The sequence below is a fragment of the Metopolophium dirhodum genome, chromosome 8 (assembly GCF_019925205.1).
Source record: "Metopolophium dirhodum isolate CAU chromosome 8, ASM1992520v1, whole genome shotgun sequence".
NCBI classification, from domain to species: domain Eukaryota; kingdom Metazoa; phylum Arthropoda; class Insecta; order Hemiptera; family Aphididae; genus Metopolophium; species Metopolophium dirhodum.
The window spans coordinates 19,407,562-19,421,952 of NC_083567.1; the positions used below are offsets into that span (position 1 = coordinate 19,407,562).

Here is a 14,391-nt window from a genome sequence, read left to right on the forward strand (position 1 = left end):
TAAAGTATATTTCTTGTTTTCGCGTTTGAAACTTATTTTCTAATAAATCCATAATATTATATAAAAATAATCAAATTACACTGATTATATTATTGAACGACCGGTATTGCAGCGCTGTCAGTAATCACGATGGTTCGAAAACTTTATTGTCCGTTGATGCTAAACAAGACCCGAACAAACTTTTATTATAAAATAGTAAGTATCTAAATGAGCGTCTATACTAAATAAATAAACGCCCAAATGTAGGCCACAATAATATCTTATTATATCGCGTATATGCTATTTAATTAAAAAAATTAGTGGAGTATTTCAAAATATGACTGCGATAGGTAGGTACATTTTTAACAGTGGTTTGTGTGATTTTATGTAATAATAATAATATTATGTAGGCAATAGGTACCAATATTGTATCAACATCACGATAAACGATGTAGAACACATTATGTTTGTGAAATCTTTAGACTATTTATCTCGAAATACAGATTTTTATGTAGCTACTCTAATTTAATTCTGATGACGCAATAAACGTATTGTATAAGAACTATTAAGAATTTAACATTATTAGGTGGGTGCCAACTTATATTATTACTATATTATTATAAATAGAAATCACGATAATCGTTTTAATTTGATATTTTTCTCGTCAAATAGTAATATGATATGACCATCATGAAGACTACACTCAGAACGAACATATAATATTGTAATATTCTATACGACGAGAAACCGCTGCAGTCTGGCAGGGCTGCCGAGGAGGGGTTGAGGGCGCTTTTTGAAAATTGAGGGTCGTAAAGCCAGCACCGCTTAGCGCAAATCAGATCTCGGACGACCGGAATGCTCTGCAGAGGAGGGTATGAGATTATATCGCAGACCGGCTGTGCGTGTGCGTGTGTGATATATAGAGAGAGAGAAGAGAGAGTCCTTTGTTTTCTGGTCTTTTAGCTGCGGTTAATCGGCGCCCATTACCGAATATTAAACGCGCTTATTGTGTGCACGCACGCCTTGCCGAGCACTCGCACAATACTCGCCCCAAACACATACGCGCGGCGTTTATAATAATATATGGTAAATGTTACAGTACTAAAAAACAGGCTCCAGTGCAATTTGTTCGGTCACACGCGCACCCCGCGACCCTGCCGCGTGCCGACGAGAGGGGCGATCGCGCGATCGAGGGGAGGGTCCGCGGACTGCGAGGGTGGAGAAGCGGTGTAGAGAGGGCACTACGACTGCGGCCGAGAGAAAGGAACGGACACGTCATTATCGGCCGGCTGGAATATAATATAATACAATGATATTACAGCCGTTTATACTTATATGGTCACGCGAAACGGCTGTGCCGGGCCGTGCGTTTTTCATATGTATATATTATTATAATATTATTCTGTGTATATGTACGTTTTGTGTATTTACGCGTAAATATTAGCACTTAAACTCACGCGCGAAAGTCCGTAGTCTAAACGAGACACAGTGTTGTGCCGCACGGCGAGCGCGTGCAATCGATCGAGCATTGTAATGTACCTTAATTTTTTACATGCATATATTATTATTATTATGCACCCCACCACTTACGACGCCGACGCCCTCACGTCTAGCACTTTTCCTCGATATGTGCGCAATCTATATCGCGGGAAAAATACCGGAAGCGATTTATACCGGAACAAGTTTCCACGACCCCGTCCACGACGGCTGGTGGCGAGTGCGCGAGCAGCACGACGAATTTCATTATTCTTCTACTGCCCCCCCCCCCTCACTCGCTTAATGTGTTGACGTAATATTATTAATAACGACGATAATTGTAACAATTGTATATAATTAAGCGTGCCTACACCTTTATAATGTTTGACTCCGCACACCCGGAGAATGAGACGTAAAAAAAATACGACGACAGCTTAAAAACAAATCAAATACAAATTAACTGACAAAGACAAACGACCGTTCTACAAGACTATAATATTATAAAGTCTAGAACGTATTTAAGACGCACGCTGCGTTCTGAAGTAAATTACTTAATAAAAATATTTGTCGTTGTTTTATGAACACAATTTAGAAATTTCACTCGGAAAATAGTTTTTAATATTCATCATTGCGAAGTCATAATGTATTTGAGAATTTGAGCAGATGGCGACGTAAATACAATGATTTTAAGTTTTGCCACTTCATTTTTTCCTGGCTCTCATTTTCCCCGTTTATATTATAAATTATAATCATTATAGTCGAATAAATGCCAGTTAACTTAATAATGTTATATCATTAAACGATATTTATAATTAATTTTTTTTTTTAAACATAATTCTTGGATTATTTATTCAAGTCATTTTTTTTTTACTTACTCGTAACTAAAATATTAAAAATTATACATCAAAGTTTATTTAAATTCATTAGCGAAATTAACATTTGGAAACGGTTGGTCACGTGTGTTGTGGTATAATTAAAATTCTTTTGTACCCGTTATATTATTTAACTAGAATTTATGACGTTTGAAAACGGGATCGTTAAGAAAATAATTAAATGATCTCCAATAGCACACCTAGGAATTTCATATATTTTTCAACTAGAAGCTTTTAGTAGATTTAATAGCTATTATTAACACGGTTTGATGATAATATTTTTATTTATTATGTACAAAAGATGGTTATAGCCGGTACTGCCGCGCCAGTGTGAACTTTTCCATAAAACTGTATTACGAATAAACATTTATTTATATAGGTAAATCGTAATTTTAATTTTGATACTGTTCGTGTAAAACAAAATGTATTGCTAAGAATTTCATCCTCAGTGACTTGAAATTGAATACACTTGTTATCAACATATTTTTCAATTCATTAACTATAACTATTATAATAAGTAAACGTATTGAACTATATTAGTTCTATCATCTATCACTTACACTTGCTCATTTCAACATACATTAATAATTAATATTATTGTTGCAACCACTACGGTGCAGATGTACCGAAAATGCCTAACCGGAACGCCGCGTTACCGTTCTTAGGTCTATGATACTGAAATACGGACGTTAAATGTCGGTGAAATTCATAATTTCCGGATAATGTTTGATCCAACAATGTTATTCTTATGCCGCTTTAGTCCAATATGTTTTATCCTACAAAGTTATAATATAAAATATGTATACTGGACCAATATTTAAAAAAATCCATACTAACCCAATGCACCTTATTTAAAGAAGTGTCAGTACATTAGTAATGAACATTCAGAATTAAACATTTTTTGAACAACATTGCTTCTAAATTATTTGAACTTATTGAAACAGTTATTTTTGTTTACGATATGAACAACTATACAGTAGGTATCTATAATACATTGACAGGGTTAATAGGAGAATAAGTCAATTTGGCTATTCTTCGATTACCCACCACGCTAAATTAAATAAATCCATTAATAAGAAGCATATACTTACATAAATAGATTATTGTTACACGACGTATACTAACTATGCATAACATAATTTAATTAAATTTTTTTTAGACAATTATTACGTAATAACACACATACTATTGACAGACCGATAGGTAATAATATGATATAAGCATTTTGATATATTATATTATATTAGGTACATTTGAAAGAGACAATTTCTATATATTAACAAATTACTCTTCTCTATATTTACAAAGATTGCTGTCACAACAACGAATAAGTAATTAGTTACATATATCTTATTGTTCACTACCATTCTACTTCATTAATCAAAGAATGTATAAAATGTAAAACATTATAATTTTATATTTCTTTTAAAATGTTATTTATTTTATATTTGATTCATTGAAAATTATTTTTTGTTTTAAACGAACGTAGAATAAAAAATGTACAATATTCGAGTTTATTTTTGTATGACGGATCGGATTATGGTGTATTTTATGTTTAAACAATTACCATATACATCATACTCTAGTCCAGACTTTTAAATTTAATTTATAAAAGGTGCTTAAGTATTAACCAATATTCTTAATTTGAATAAGTAATGTAGTTCTATAGAACCATCTACCGACACCACAGCTGTCTAATAAAGTACGGAGAAATGAAAGCTAAAAGAATAATGCACTTATGCAAATGTCATGTTAATCCAACGCGTAGTGTGGAATGGATATTTTTAGTTTAATGCTATACAAACATTTTCTTTCAACCGATATTTTTCTTCGCTAAAAATTCTAAACAAAAAAAGTGATATTTTTTTAAATTTATGTAAATCACCTACAATGGAATTTTTTTGTTTCTATTTGAGTTATATTTTTTTACTATAATCAGTGAGTTAATCAAAATTTATTTGAACAGGTATTATAAATATAATGTGTTGTTTCTAAAATCTCGACTAAAATTCTAAAACGAATCACTATTGCTATCAAATGGACCTGTGCCTACGTACAGTTTATGTTGCACGTCAATCAATAATAATAAAAAAAAATATTATCGAAACGAGACTATTGTATTTCTATCAAACACAATAATCGAGCGGTAACATATTGTGATATTGTATTGTCTTCATTATCTGCACTATAATATCTGCAGTGCCTGTGTCCAGGTTATTTAATTTATATTTGGATCGTTTGAGGAAGCGTTATCAAACGTTTTCGGAAACTAATATGGTGAAAAAACAAAAATAATGCGAAATATTTGTTGCACACCGTCCATTTATAAAGGTCTGACGTAACGTTTTAACCCTCAACATTGCATTTTATCCACCACGAAATCGTAAGGTGTTCAAATAATTTTAAAAACATTTCAATGAAAAAATATAAAAATAATATTACGAAATGTAGTATCCATATTAAAAATCAATATCTACAAGGTGATTCACAAAGTTGATGTTCGGGTGTTCTGTGGTGATACAGACTTCTGTTTTTTAAATGAGAACTTGTTTGGCCTTATATTTGTTGATGTATTTCGCGGATAAATTTTCTGAGAATTTTGAAAATTGAAAATTCACAAGTTTCATAATATTTAACATTCACAACTGATATGAACTCTATTTCAAACAATTCCAGTGGTTCTGTGTTGCAAGTATGATAAACTTCATCATATACACCTGGGTACGCTCAACATGTCAATATTCTATCGTCACGAATAAGTCTTCACATAATTTGAACACAGTATATGTATCTTATATTTTGTACCAATGTACCACATTGGCATACATTCGATCGAATGACTACCTAGGTAACCTTTAGTGTTATCGTTGCAACCGCGAAGAATAATATGCAAGGTTTGAAATAAATAGATTCCATACCACATAAGCAGAACAACATGGAAATCTGCGATACGCCGTCTAAACGCACTTTCGTACAAAAACACATAATATACAAACTACACAATAATAGTAATAACAATAATAACAATAGTGCAACACACGTTTACCTATATAATAATAATACGATCTGGAATGTTTCGTTGAAAACTGAAAGGGAAAAATGTACACACTTGACGGGAAATTCGGGGGCGTGTTTCGACGACGACAAAATAACTATGTAAGTACGCGCAAAGATAATAATAATAATAATAATAATAATAATAATATAATATTATTCACAGACATAATAGAATTGACTGCGGTTAGAGATAGAGGATAACTTAAGCCAACATCACGCACAAGAGACGGCCATATACATTTGTCATTTGTGGGAATTCTTGGAGAAATTGATAATAAAGTTTTTCCGTCGTGAATAAAATCGTGATAACAGAAAATTATCATTCTTATAAAAATACCAAAATATGTAAAATACTTTCAGAAACATATTATTAGACTTACTAATTTATTAGATTTTTAACTACTATTTTAGTACCTATTGTATGAAATATAATAATAATTAATAACAATAGCTAATACCAGCTGTTGTGTGTCCCAGCTTTAAAATGAGGTCCAAGATTCACGGGTACCTAAAGTATTTTCAGTTGCAACTATTAGGCACTATTAACTTTCATTACATTAGGTATGGGATTTAGTGAGGTCTCCAATTTCAAAAACTCGTCTGTTCTTTTATGACTACGATATTATTAATATGTAATATGTATATGGTTTTTGTGTGGGGAAATACTAACAATTTGTTTTACCAAGACACGTTCTTATAACGTCCCCTAAAATACATTGTTCGGTTACGGTGCGTCTTTATGCACAGTACCGAACAAATTGCGAAATTTTCGTCGACCTATATAATAGTAGCGAACACGTGGTTTTAAGAGACAGTGCCGAAACCGTGGTAACTGTACTGCATTGTGAATGCGAATCGCTTAAGTCGTTATGACGTATGGTACGTACACATATTATACAGGTAGATAACCCACTGTTGCGGTACACACACGAAGATGCGAGAAATTCGTATTCCAGTCAAAGTCTGGTAAATTTTTAGAGTTTATCATTTTTAATAACGTCTCATAAAAGTATATTAATTTTCAACATAATATTAAAATACGTCCGATCAATGTACAGGCGTTTTTTTTTAATAATAATAATATTATATAACGCATTATCATGTTCGTTCAGCAAAATAATAAAACCATGTTAAAATGTGATGTAAAACCTTGATGTAACGATAGCAAATTTAATTTAATTATTTTAATTTTAGATAACGTATAATTATATTTAATTTACAACGATAGGTTTTATTTACTCCTCTAGCCAGTTAATCAATTTCAAAAGTTCCATGCAGCTTAGTAGATAAGAACTCTATATTGTAATCAATGCAGATAATTCTAATGCAACTGGTTCTTTCAAAAATTTACTTAAAAATTTAGAGAATACATAGTGCCATTTACGGCTCGGACTTAATTAACATAATTGGATTTTGACAATATTTAAAATGCATAAGTGTTACAATGAATTTCGGCAATTATTTATTTTAATATCAAAATGATTGAATCATAATATCAAAGACCTATTTGATTTAATAATGATGATGTAAAATTTCGAAAAAAATGTTTTTGACTTATATTAATTTAATCGAATTCAAGGTTTCTCACAGGTAATTCTCAATATAAATTAATAAATTGGAAAAATAAATTTATCTTATGCTTTATGAATTAAAGTAAAAATGTTGTGTTGTTTGCTTAATGTCTTAAGATCTAGCTGGTACAATTTGTAATGATGGACATTTTATTTGAATTTAAATTAAATTTTTTAATATAGAAATATTTTCTGAATGAATGTTCATTATACGTTGAAAATAATAGTACAACGCACGTTTTGGTAAATATAGCTACACCTAGCATCAGTCTTAGGTATATAAACATAATTTGTTACCTTATATCCTCGTTGTGTCGGTCTGTTGGTAACAAGTCTAATATGGTTATGGTTGTTGATTTTGAACTATATTTATTAACAGATAAACAGATTTAGACTAGTAATTACTGTACACAGTTACATTTGTTTGCAGTCAAAAAGATTCTATTCAAAGTAAATTTAATCAGCCAACATAAAAGTAAAAGGGGTTAAAATGATTTCGCTCTGCTGTACAGTAGGTTAGGTTACAAGTGGTTCACTGTAAAATGGATGGTATTAAATTCGAATTCAATGACATAATAATATAATTATATACGAAAAACGATTCTGAGCGGAGATAGTTTGTCACTCTGGATATTTGATATTGTTATTACTTATTATTATTATGGTAGGCGGTAAGTAGAATTAATATTATAAAATCACAAAAAAATAACTAAAAACGTTATCCTTGGTTATTTAATATGTAATTTCGTCCAAATTTAAACATAAAATTACTAAAAAAAAACAGTGTTTTTTTTTAGACTTTTTAGTTACAAAATAACCTACTTACGTGGAACTTTGTTTTACATTTTCAATCCTTAGCTATAAAATTTGAACATTTTATAAACATTGTTAACTACAACATAATTTGTTAATTTGATAAATTTTGTCAAAATTCGGACTTTGAGTGCTTATAAAAAAAATTGTGCCTACCTATACATTTTTAATATTTTTCAACTGATGCTGTAACAATATATAAATAGCCTTGTATTAAATTTTGACGCATTTTGACCCAACAAATAACATTTTATTGATATTTATAGAAAAAAAACTAAAACTAAAAATTAAAAATGGCTGTAAACAGCTCAAAACCAGTCAAAATATTTTGAACATTTTATCAAGTATAGGAATGTTTAAAAGAAACATAATATGGTGTAAATTTCAAGTATCTACAGTTATTCGTTTTAGAATTACAACAAAAAAGAAAATCGCTACACGAGAAATCAAGTGAATATCAAATGTTGTAAAAATTTGAACTTCAAACACTTATAAGAATTTCATTTGACTTTCCGATACACATTTTTCTTTTGATAAAGGTAGGCAAGCTTATGAGACATCTTTTATAACATTTTCAAATCTTAGATTTAAAAAGAACATTTTGTATGAAATTCTTTTTTAAAATAATTGTCGAAATTCGAGTTTTAAATGCTTATAAAAAAATTACGATTATACATTTTTAATATTTTCTACTTCCACTGTACTGTAACATTATATTAGGATATTTGTATTACATTAATTTCAAGCTTTTTGACCAAATGAATAAAATTTGAATGATATTTATAGAAACTGAAAATTTAAACATTCAGTGAAAATGTCATGTATCTTTGGTCATTTGTTTTAGAGTTACACCAAAAATCAAAATTCGTATTGTAAAAATTTCAGTTTTTCCTTAATTTTTTGGTTGTTTTTCTAGACTATTTCAGAAAATATTGGTCATTTTTACTTTTGAGCCTCTCCCAATAACAACTAGATTCACTTTTCTACAAGAAATGAAACTGTCGAAGACAATTAAAACATTTTTAGTCCCAAAAGGTACTCAAACAAAAAGTAATAGACTACATTTGAATATACTAAAAAAAAACACGCACATCATTGTAAAGTCAATGCATCCATCGCTCCGCTCGGAATATTAAATATCAATATTTGAGTATTTAATATAGATCCATACAAGCCAATATTAAAAACATACCAAAATAAGAGGTTACCTACCAAATAATTTTTAAGTCGTACGTGGAATTATAGCTATATTATTGCGTTGTTTAAAATACGTTTAGATACCGGGAAGCACACTCGTAGCTTTCCTAACTTGTTCATATTACAATGTCCCGACTATTAAGATTTCTTTTTTTTTTACATGCGACCCGTCTTATAGAATTCCAAAAAAAATTAGTTATCATTTCCATATGACCATATATAGAGCAAACGAGCGAATCGTCAACATTATACTGTATAAGGTTGCATTTTAATTTGTAAGACGCGGGATATTTTTGATAGTTATTATTACTCATTACGAATTACTGTTATTATTTCCTCTTCTCGCTAATGTATACACAACCATACACCAGATAACGGAAAACCATATAGCGTTGTTTCTTCGACGTGGGCGGGCAAAATAATACAATTGCAAAACACACACACATACACACGGAATTAAAAATCGCTGTGGGTTGTTTGTACACGGTGTAGAAAGAATCGATTTTTTTTGGCACTCCTCCGCAGAGAAAACAGGCGCCTGGGGTTTGCCGTGCGACCGAAAATCTATATTTTCACTTTGTACACACACACACAATAATAATAAATAATATAATATATAAATTAAACCATCAACGGGGCGGCGTGTGTGGATATATATGCGTATGTACCGCAGCCGAAGAGGAATCGTCTCCGTTCGCGGCCACCGAAAAACTAAATTATACGTAGAGTCGAAATAATTTATCTCCCACGATGGCACTTCTGCTGTGCGTTTTTATGGCGCGATGCATTATCGTTAAACACAAAGGAACTCTATCGCGGTTAGGTTTATTCATTTGTTTTTGTATTTTTTTTTTTTTTTTACCACATCCTGCCACTATAATACTACAACTCTATAGTCTATATACTCTGCATAGAACGAAAATAAAACGCAATCGTATTAATACGACCCCTTACACGGTCATTGATGCGCTCATCGGGCGGAATAATTAGTATACGAAAACATGTCGACCATAATAAAAAATACCGTCGCTCGCACATCGCATGAATCATAGATTATATTATTTTCGAATGGTGAAGAAAACTGTATCGGTATACATATATATATTATATTTATAATAATATATCGACAGACGCATTTGCAGTATAGTTGTAGGCACCCATACTCGCGAGACGCTCGAGATGAAACGCGGATATAGAGTAAAGGTACTTCCTTAGAATTCCGTCACCGATAAATTATCGCGAGACGCCGTCGGTGTGCCCCACGGTGTTCGGAATTTTCTTTAGTGCACGCTGTACATATTATATACCTACGTAGTTATACGTACGAACGAACAGTGGGGGGTGGGGGCCGCGGTAATGGAGTTTCCATAGTTCCCGCCACTTTAAAAAAATAAAAAAATCTCAACGTTCCGGGATATATTATAGCGTTGGGTACCTTTGAAATATTATGAATTCCACGTCGCCATAACTTATTTGACCAGGAAAATGAAAATATTATATAATATACTCCTATATGATAACAGGTAGCAATACTATGCGAACGATAATGTGTGAGCAGATACAATATGAGGGATTCAACACTCTCTGACGTAAAAATCGCGCGTCACAATCGCAGTTTTACTTATTATATTCCGCTGCATCCGAGACACGTCGAATCGAATTAAGTGACAATTATATTATACGTCTATACATGATAATATACACTGCGAAAGCGGTTTTGGGGCGAATTCGATTAAACGAGCTCGTTTATAATATTAAAGTTATATGGTTTATGAATATAAATATATATATATATATATACTACATGTGTATCATTGAAACGGGGTTTACATTAACTCCACATTCGTTACAAACAAACGTTTCCGACGTCTCACTCTTTGAATACTATCTATGCCCACCTAGCTCATACGATAACTGTTCTGTAGAGGCACATAGTTACCTACTATGCATGCGTCGTGCTTGTATTATAGTAACGGTTAAAATATGTATCTTTAAAACTACGATCGAATGTTCGTTATAAAATCATAGTCCCGCGAGTACTAAACAAAATATTTATATAGTTATTGTAATAAAAGACTCATAAACCTTATTGATATCGTATTATGAATCGAAGTCATTGTCGATATATTTTAATATCCATCGCGAATTTTTTTTTAATGACGCAGTATCCTGCATATATTATATAAACAGAGTTACCTACGCGTATTGTAATGTAACAGTGACAGTCAACGCTATTTTTTGTTTAGCTACGGATTCTAATAATAATTGTAAATAGTATTTGAATTACTTACTAAGCCGGAGTATATTATTATATAGGCAGTAGGTTTGTGTTTTGTTCGCGTCGTAAATATTAATATGCATACTATAGTTAAGGTCATATTTTAATAATATTAAGTCATTGACAAACCTTCGATAAATCGAATTCCTGAAAAAAAAAAAAATACAAAAATTAGATTTTTTTTGTTTGTATTTTAGACATTGTTGCCAAAATCACATTATTGTGTAGAACACAATATAATTAATTATTAATTATTATTAATTAAATTCGGTTATAATATATACTCATTGTATATTTTTATATTTTATAACTCGTGTTTGGGGGGAAAAAAAATAGTAATTGTGTGGAAAAGCGGTCAGAATAATATAATAGTCTTACTAAAGACGTGTTGAAAGGTGATGAAAGCTGATTGTGATTCATATCGACCGAAGTTATAATATGCAAGACTGACAGCAAAACTATGTGAAAGAGATTGAACTACAGGTATATTACCTATATTGTTTCATATTATTTAGCAGATTAGTTGATGGCAGATGAAAATCTTATGGTATGATATCTATCACAGACTGTTGAGCTGTAGAGTAGGTACTAGTAGGTACTATTATTATTATTTTAATTATAAATTATATTGCCACGTCAGCTATGAAATTAGATAAAATCTAGTATCCTATCATCGTGTTGTATTTGTGTGAGACCAATAGAGCAGAACTTCAATTATTAATCACAATATAACCTTATATATATGGTTTACTCCGAGTTTCGTAGTATGCCACGTGAAGTGACAGAAGTGTACTTAAACTTTGAAATTTCTACGATGCCGGTATATAGTTCACTGCTGAAGTTACATTTCACTTTTACCATATGAACGTGTTCAATCTCGTCCTAGCACAAAATAAAATTTATTTCTGTGTAAACTTCACGTTGGATGATAAATAACAATTTAGTAAATTCGACCGAAAGTTTCAACTCGCAATAATAATATTTCACGACACTATCACACACAATCGTTCTCAGAATCGTTGGTCTCGTTCAATGATGATAATGGTATAGGCTCGTCGATATAGGGCGTCGTCGTTATTATTATGTACTTGTTGATGTTTAACACAAACACAATTAATTTATAATATACGCTTACGCGGAATTATATAATATGTATGGGATTTGATCTTTATTAAAGATTTAACTGAAATGGAGATGTTAAAAATAGCGAAATTTAATAATAATATTACGACATTATGTAACGGAATTCATTACGTTAATACGTTCGTGTTATAACGCTACCTAATTGTTTTTATTTTGTAAGATTACAAGTGATTATTTTTGTACTTTTCGTTTGAGATTATCTGTTAAATTTTAAAGACATTGAAGTATTTCATGCAATATTTTAAACGCCTAGCCGTGGACTGCAGTCTATCGATCGCGATAAACCATAGTCGACTGTACAGGCATACGACATGTCGACATAATAATATTATATTATACATATGTATGTATGTGTGTGTATACTGTATTTATATAAATTGGTAAAAGAATGATACACGAAAATCCCGATTTTATTCTTCAATTATGAAGTTGTCCACTATCTGATTTTTGGAATTCTCAAATAGTTTAGGTACTTAAGGACAATGATTTATTACCACTAACTAATTTACTGTTAACTATGTTCATACATTTCTAACTAAGAAATAATTTGAAAATTTTTGCAATTCTACAAACGATAAAAAGTTTATAAAAAGTTTAAAAAAAAATTATTTACAATTTATATTGTATTTAAAAACATATTTATATAAATATTCTTTAAATTTCTCAATGTATAAAGAATATTAATATAAATATTTGGTAAAAATGTTAACTGTCTACAGTTATAATTTTGTGAGTTGTACCTAAAAAACTAAATCGATTACGTCAAAAACTGGTTTACATAAAAATTCGGGTTTTCGATTAATTTTTCAATTAATTTTGTAAGATACTGGGAATTTTATATTTTAAATTTTCAAAAGTACCAACTAGATTTAATTCGCTATAGAAACCCTGAAAGCTTAAAATCAAAGCATTATTGCGACTACTTATCTACTATACAGTATACACACACAAAAAAAACACACATGCCATAGATGACATACCTTTGTAAAATACATTTATTTATCGATTACAATCTAAAATTGAGATGAGCGTGCTTGATGAATAATACTGTATATATAATATAATGTAATATGTATTTTTTTTATAAATATAATATGTATTTTTTTATCATCGGATGTAATACAATTATATTATTACGCCCGTCGATTTTGATTAAACGCAAGTAAATATATTTGTATAATATGATATTTTATGAGTAATGGTAAAAACGCAAAAACCCGGCGGAGAAAAAAAAACGATTGGAGAAAATTCAATTATTGCCACTGTTGGCGCATATTTGATTATTAATTTTCTCTCTGTTATTGCCACACCTTTGTCGTAGGTATATAAATATAAAATTATACATCGGTAGGTATAGTTATTTAACCGTATATCTCATAGGTCAGTCGGGTACATAATGACGGTCGGGCGACATTATTATAATAATAATTGTGACTTCATGTGCCAGTTGTACCGACCAGCTGATACCTGTGAGTGCGAAGAAATACTAATTAAAACCATATACCATACACCATAAACCATACACCAGCAGATAGTATCCGATATATGATTTCGCTACAAACTCGAATAAAAGACCATAGGTCAATTATATGTACATGACCGGATAGAGTCCCTATATACCTAATATACACGGTATACTGTGATCGAAGAGTCTACTATAGTTACCATAATGGTTATTTGCGGTATAGATACTGGTTATACGATAGAGACAATTTTTTATCAACCCATAAACTGCTAATTTTTTAATTAAATATTTAATTTCAATATGGTTTCAATAGGATTAGTCTATGGCACAAACTAAAATAATATAATATAAATTATTGTATTGTGGTTTCACTTATCACAGTTTGTTGTGATATCAAACTATTGCATGTAACCACTTTGGTAACAGGGTAGCATGCTCTTCGATCACACATAAATATATGGTATGCCCCATCCATGTATTATATAATATTATGTAAATTAATCGTAGTAAAATTAAACGTGAGCTCTGCTCGTATTCATA

The 14,391-nt window shown here is 30.7% G+C and overlaps 1 protein-coding gene across 3 annotated transcripts in view; it reads right to left on the reverse strand.

Annotated features, from left to right (window-relative positions):
- The window catches only part of LOC132950227 (leucine-rich repeat-containing protein 4B-like), a 355,161-nt gene that overhangs the window by 228,026 nt on the left and 112,744 nt on the right, over positions 1-14,391 (reverse strand). For 2 of the 3 annotated variants that reach the window (XM_061021549.1, XM_061021547.1), the window contains exon 2: positions 11,373-11,390. The exons of the other annotated variant lie outside the window; for it this stretch is intronic. The gene's annotated coding sequence lies outside the window, so the exon portion shown is untranslated. The remainder of the gene's footprint in view (positions 1-11,372; positions 11,391-14,391) is intronic. 3 annotated transcript variants of the gene reach the window in all.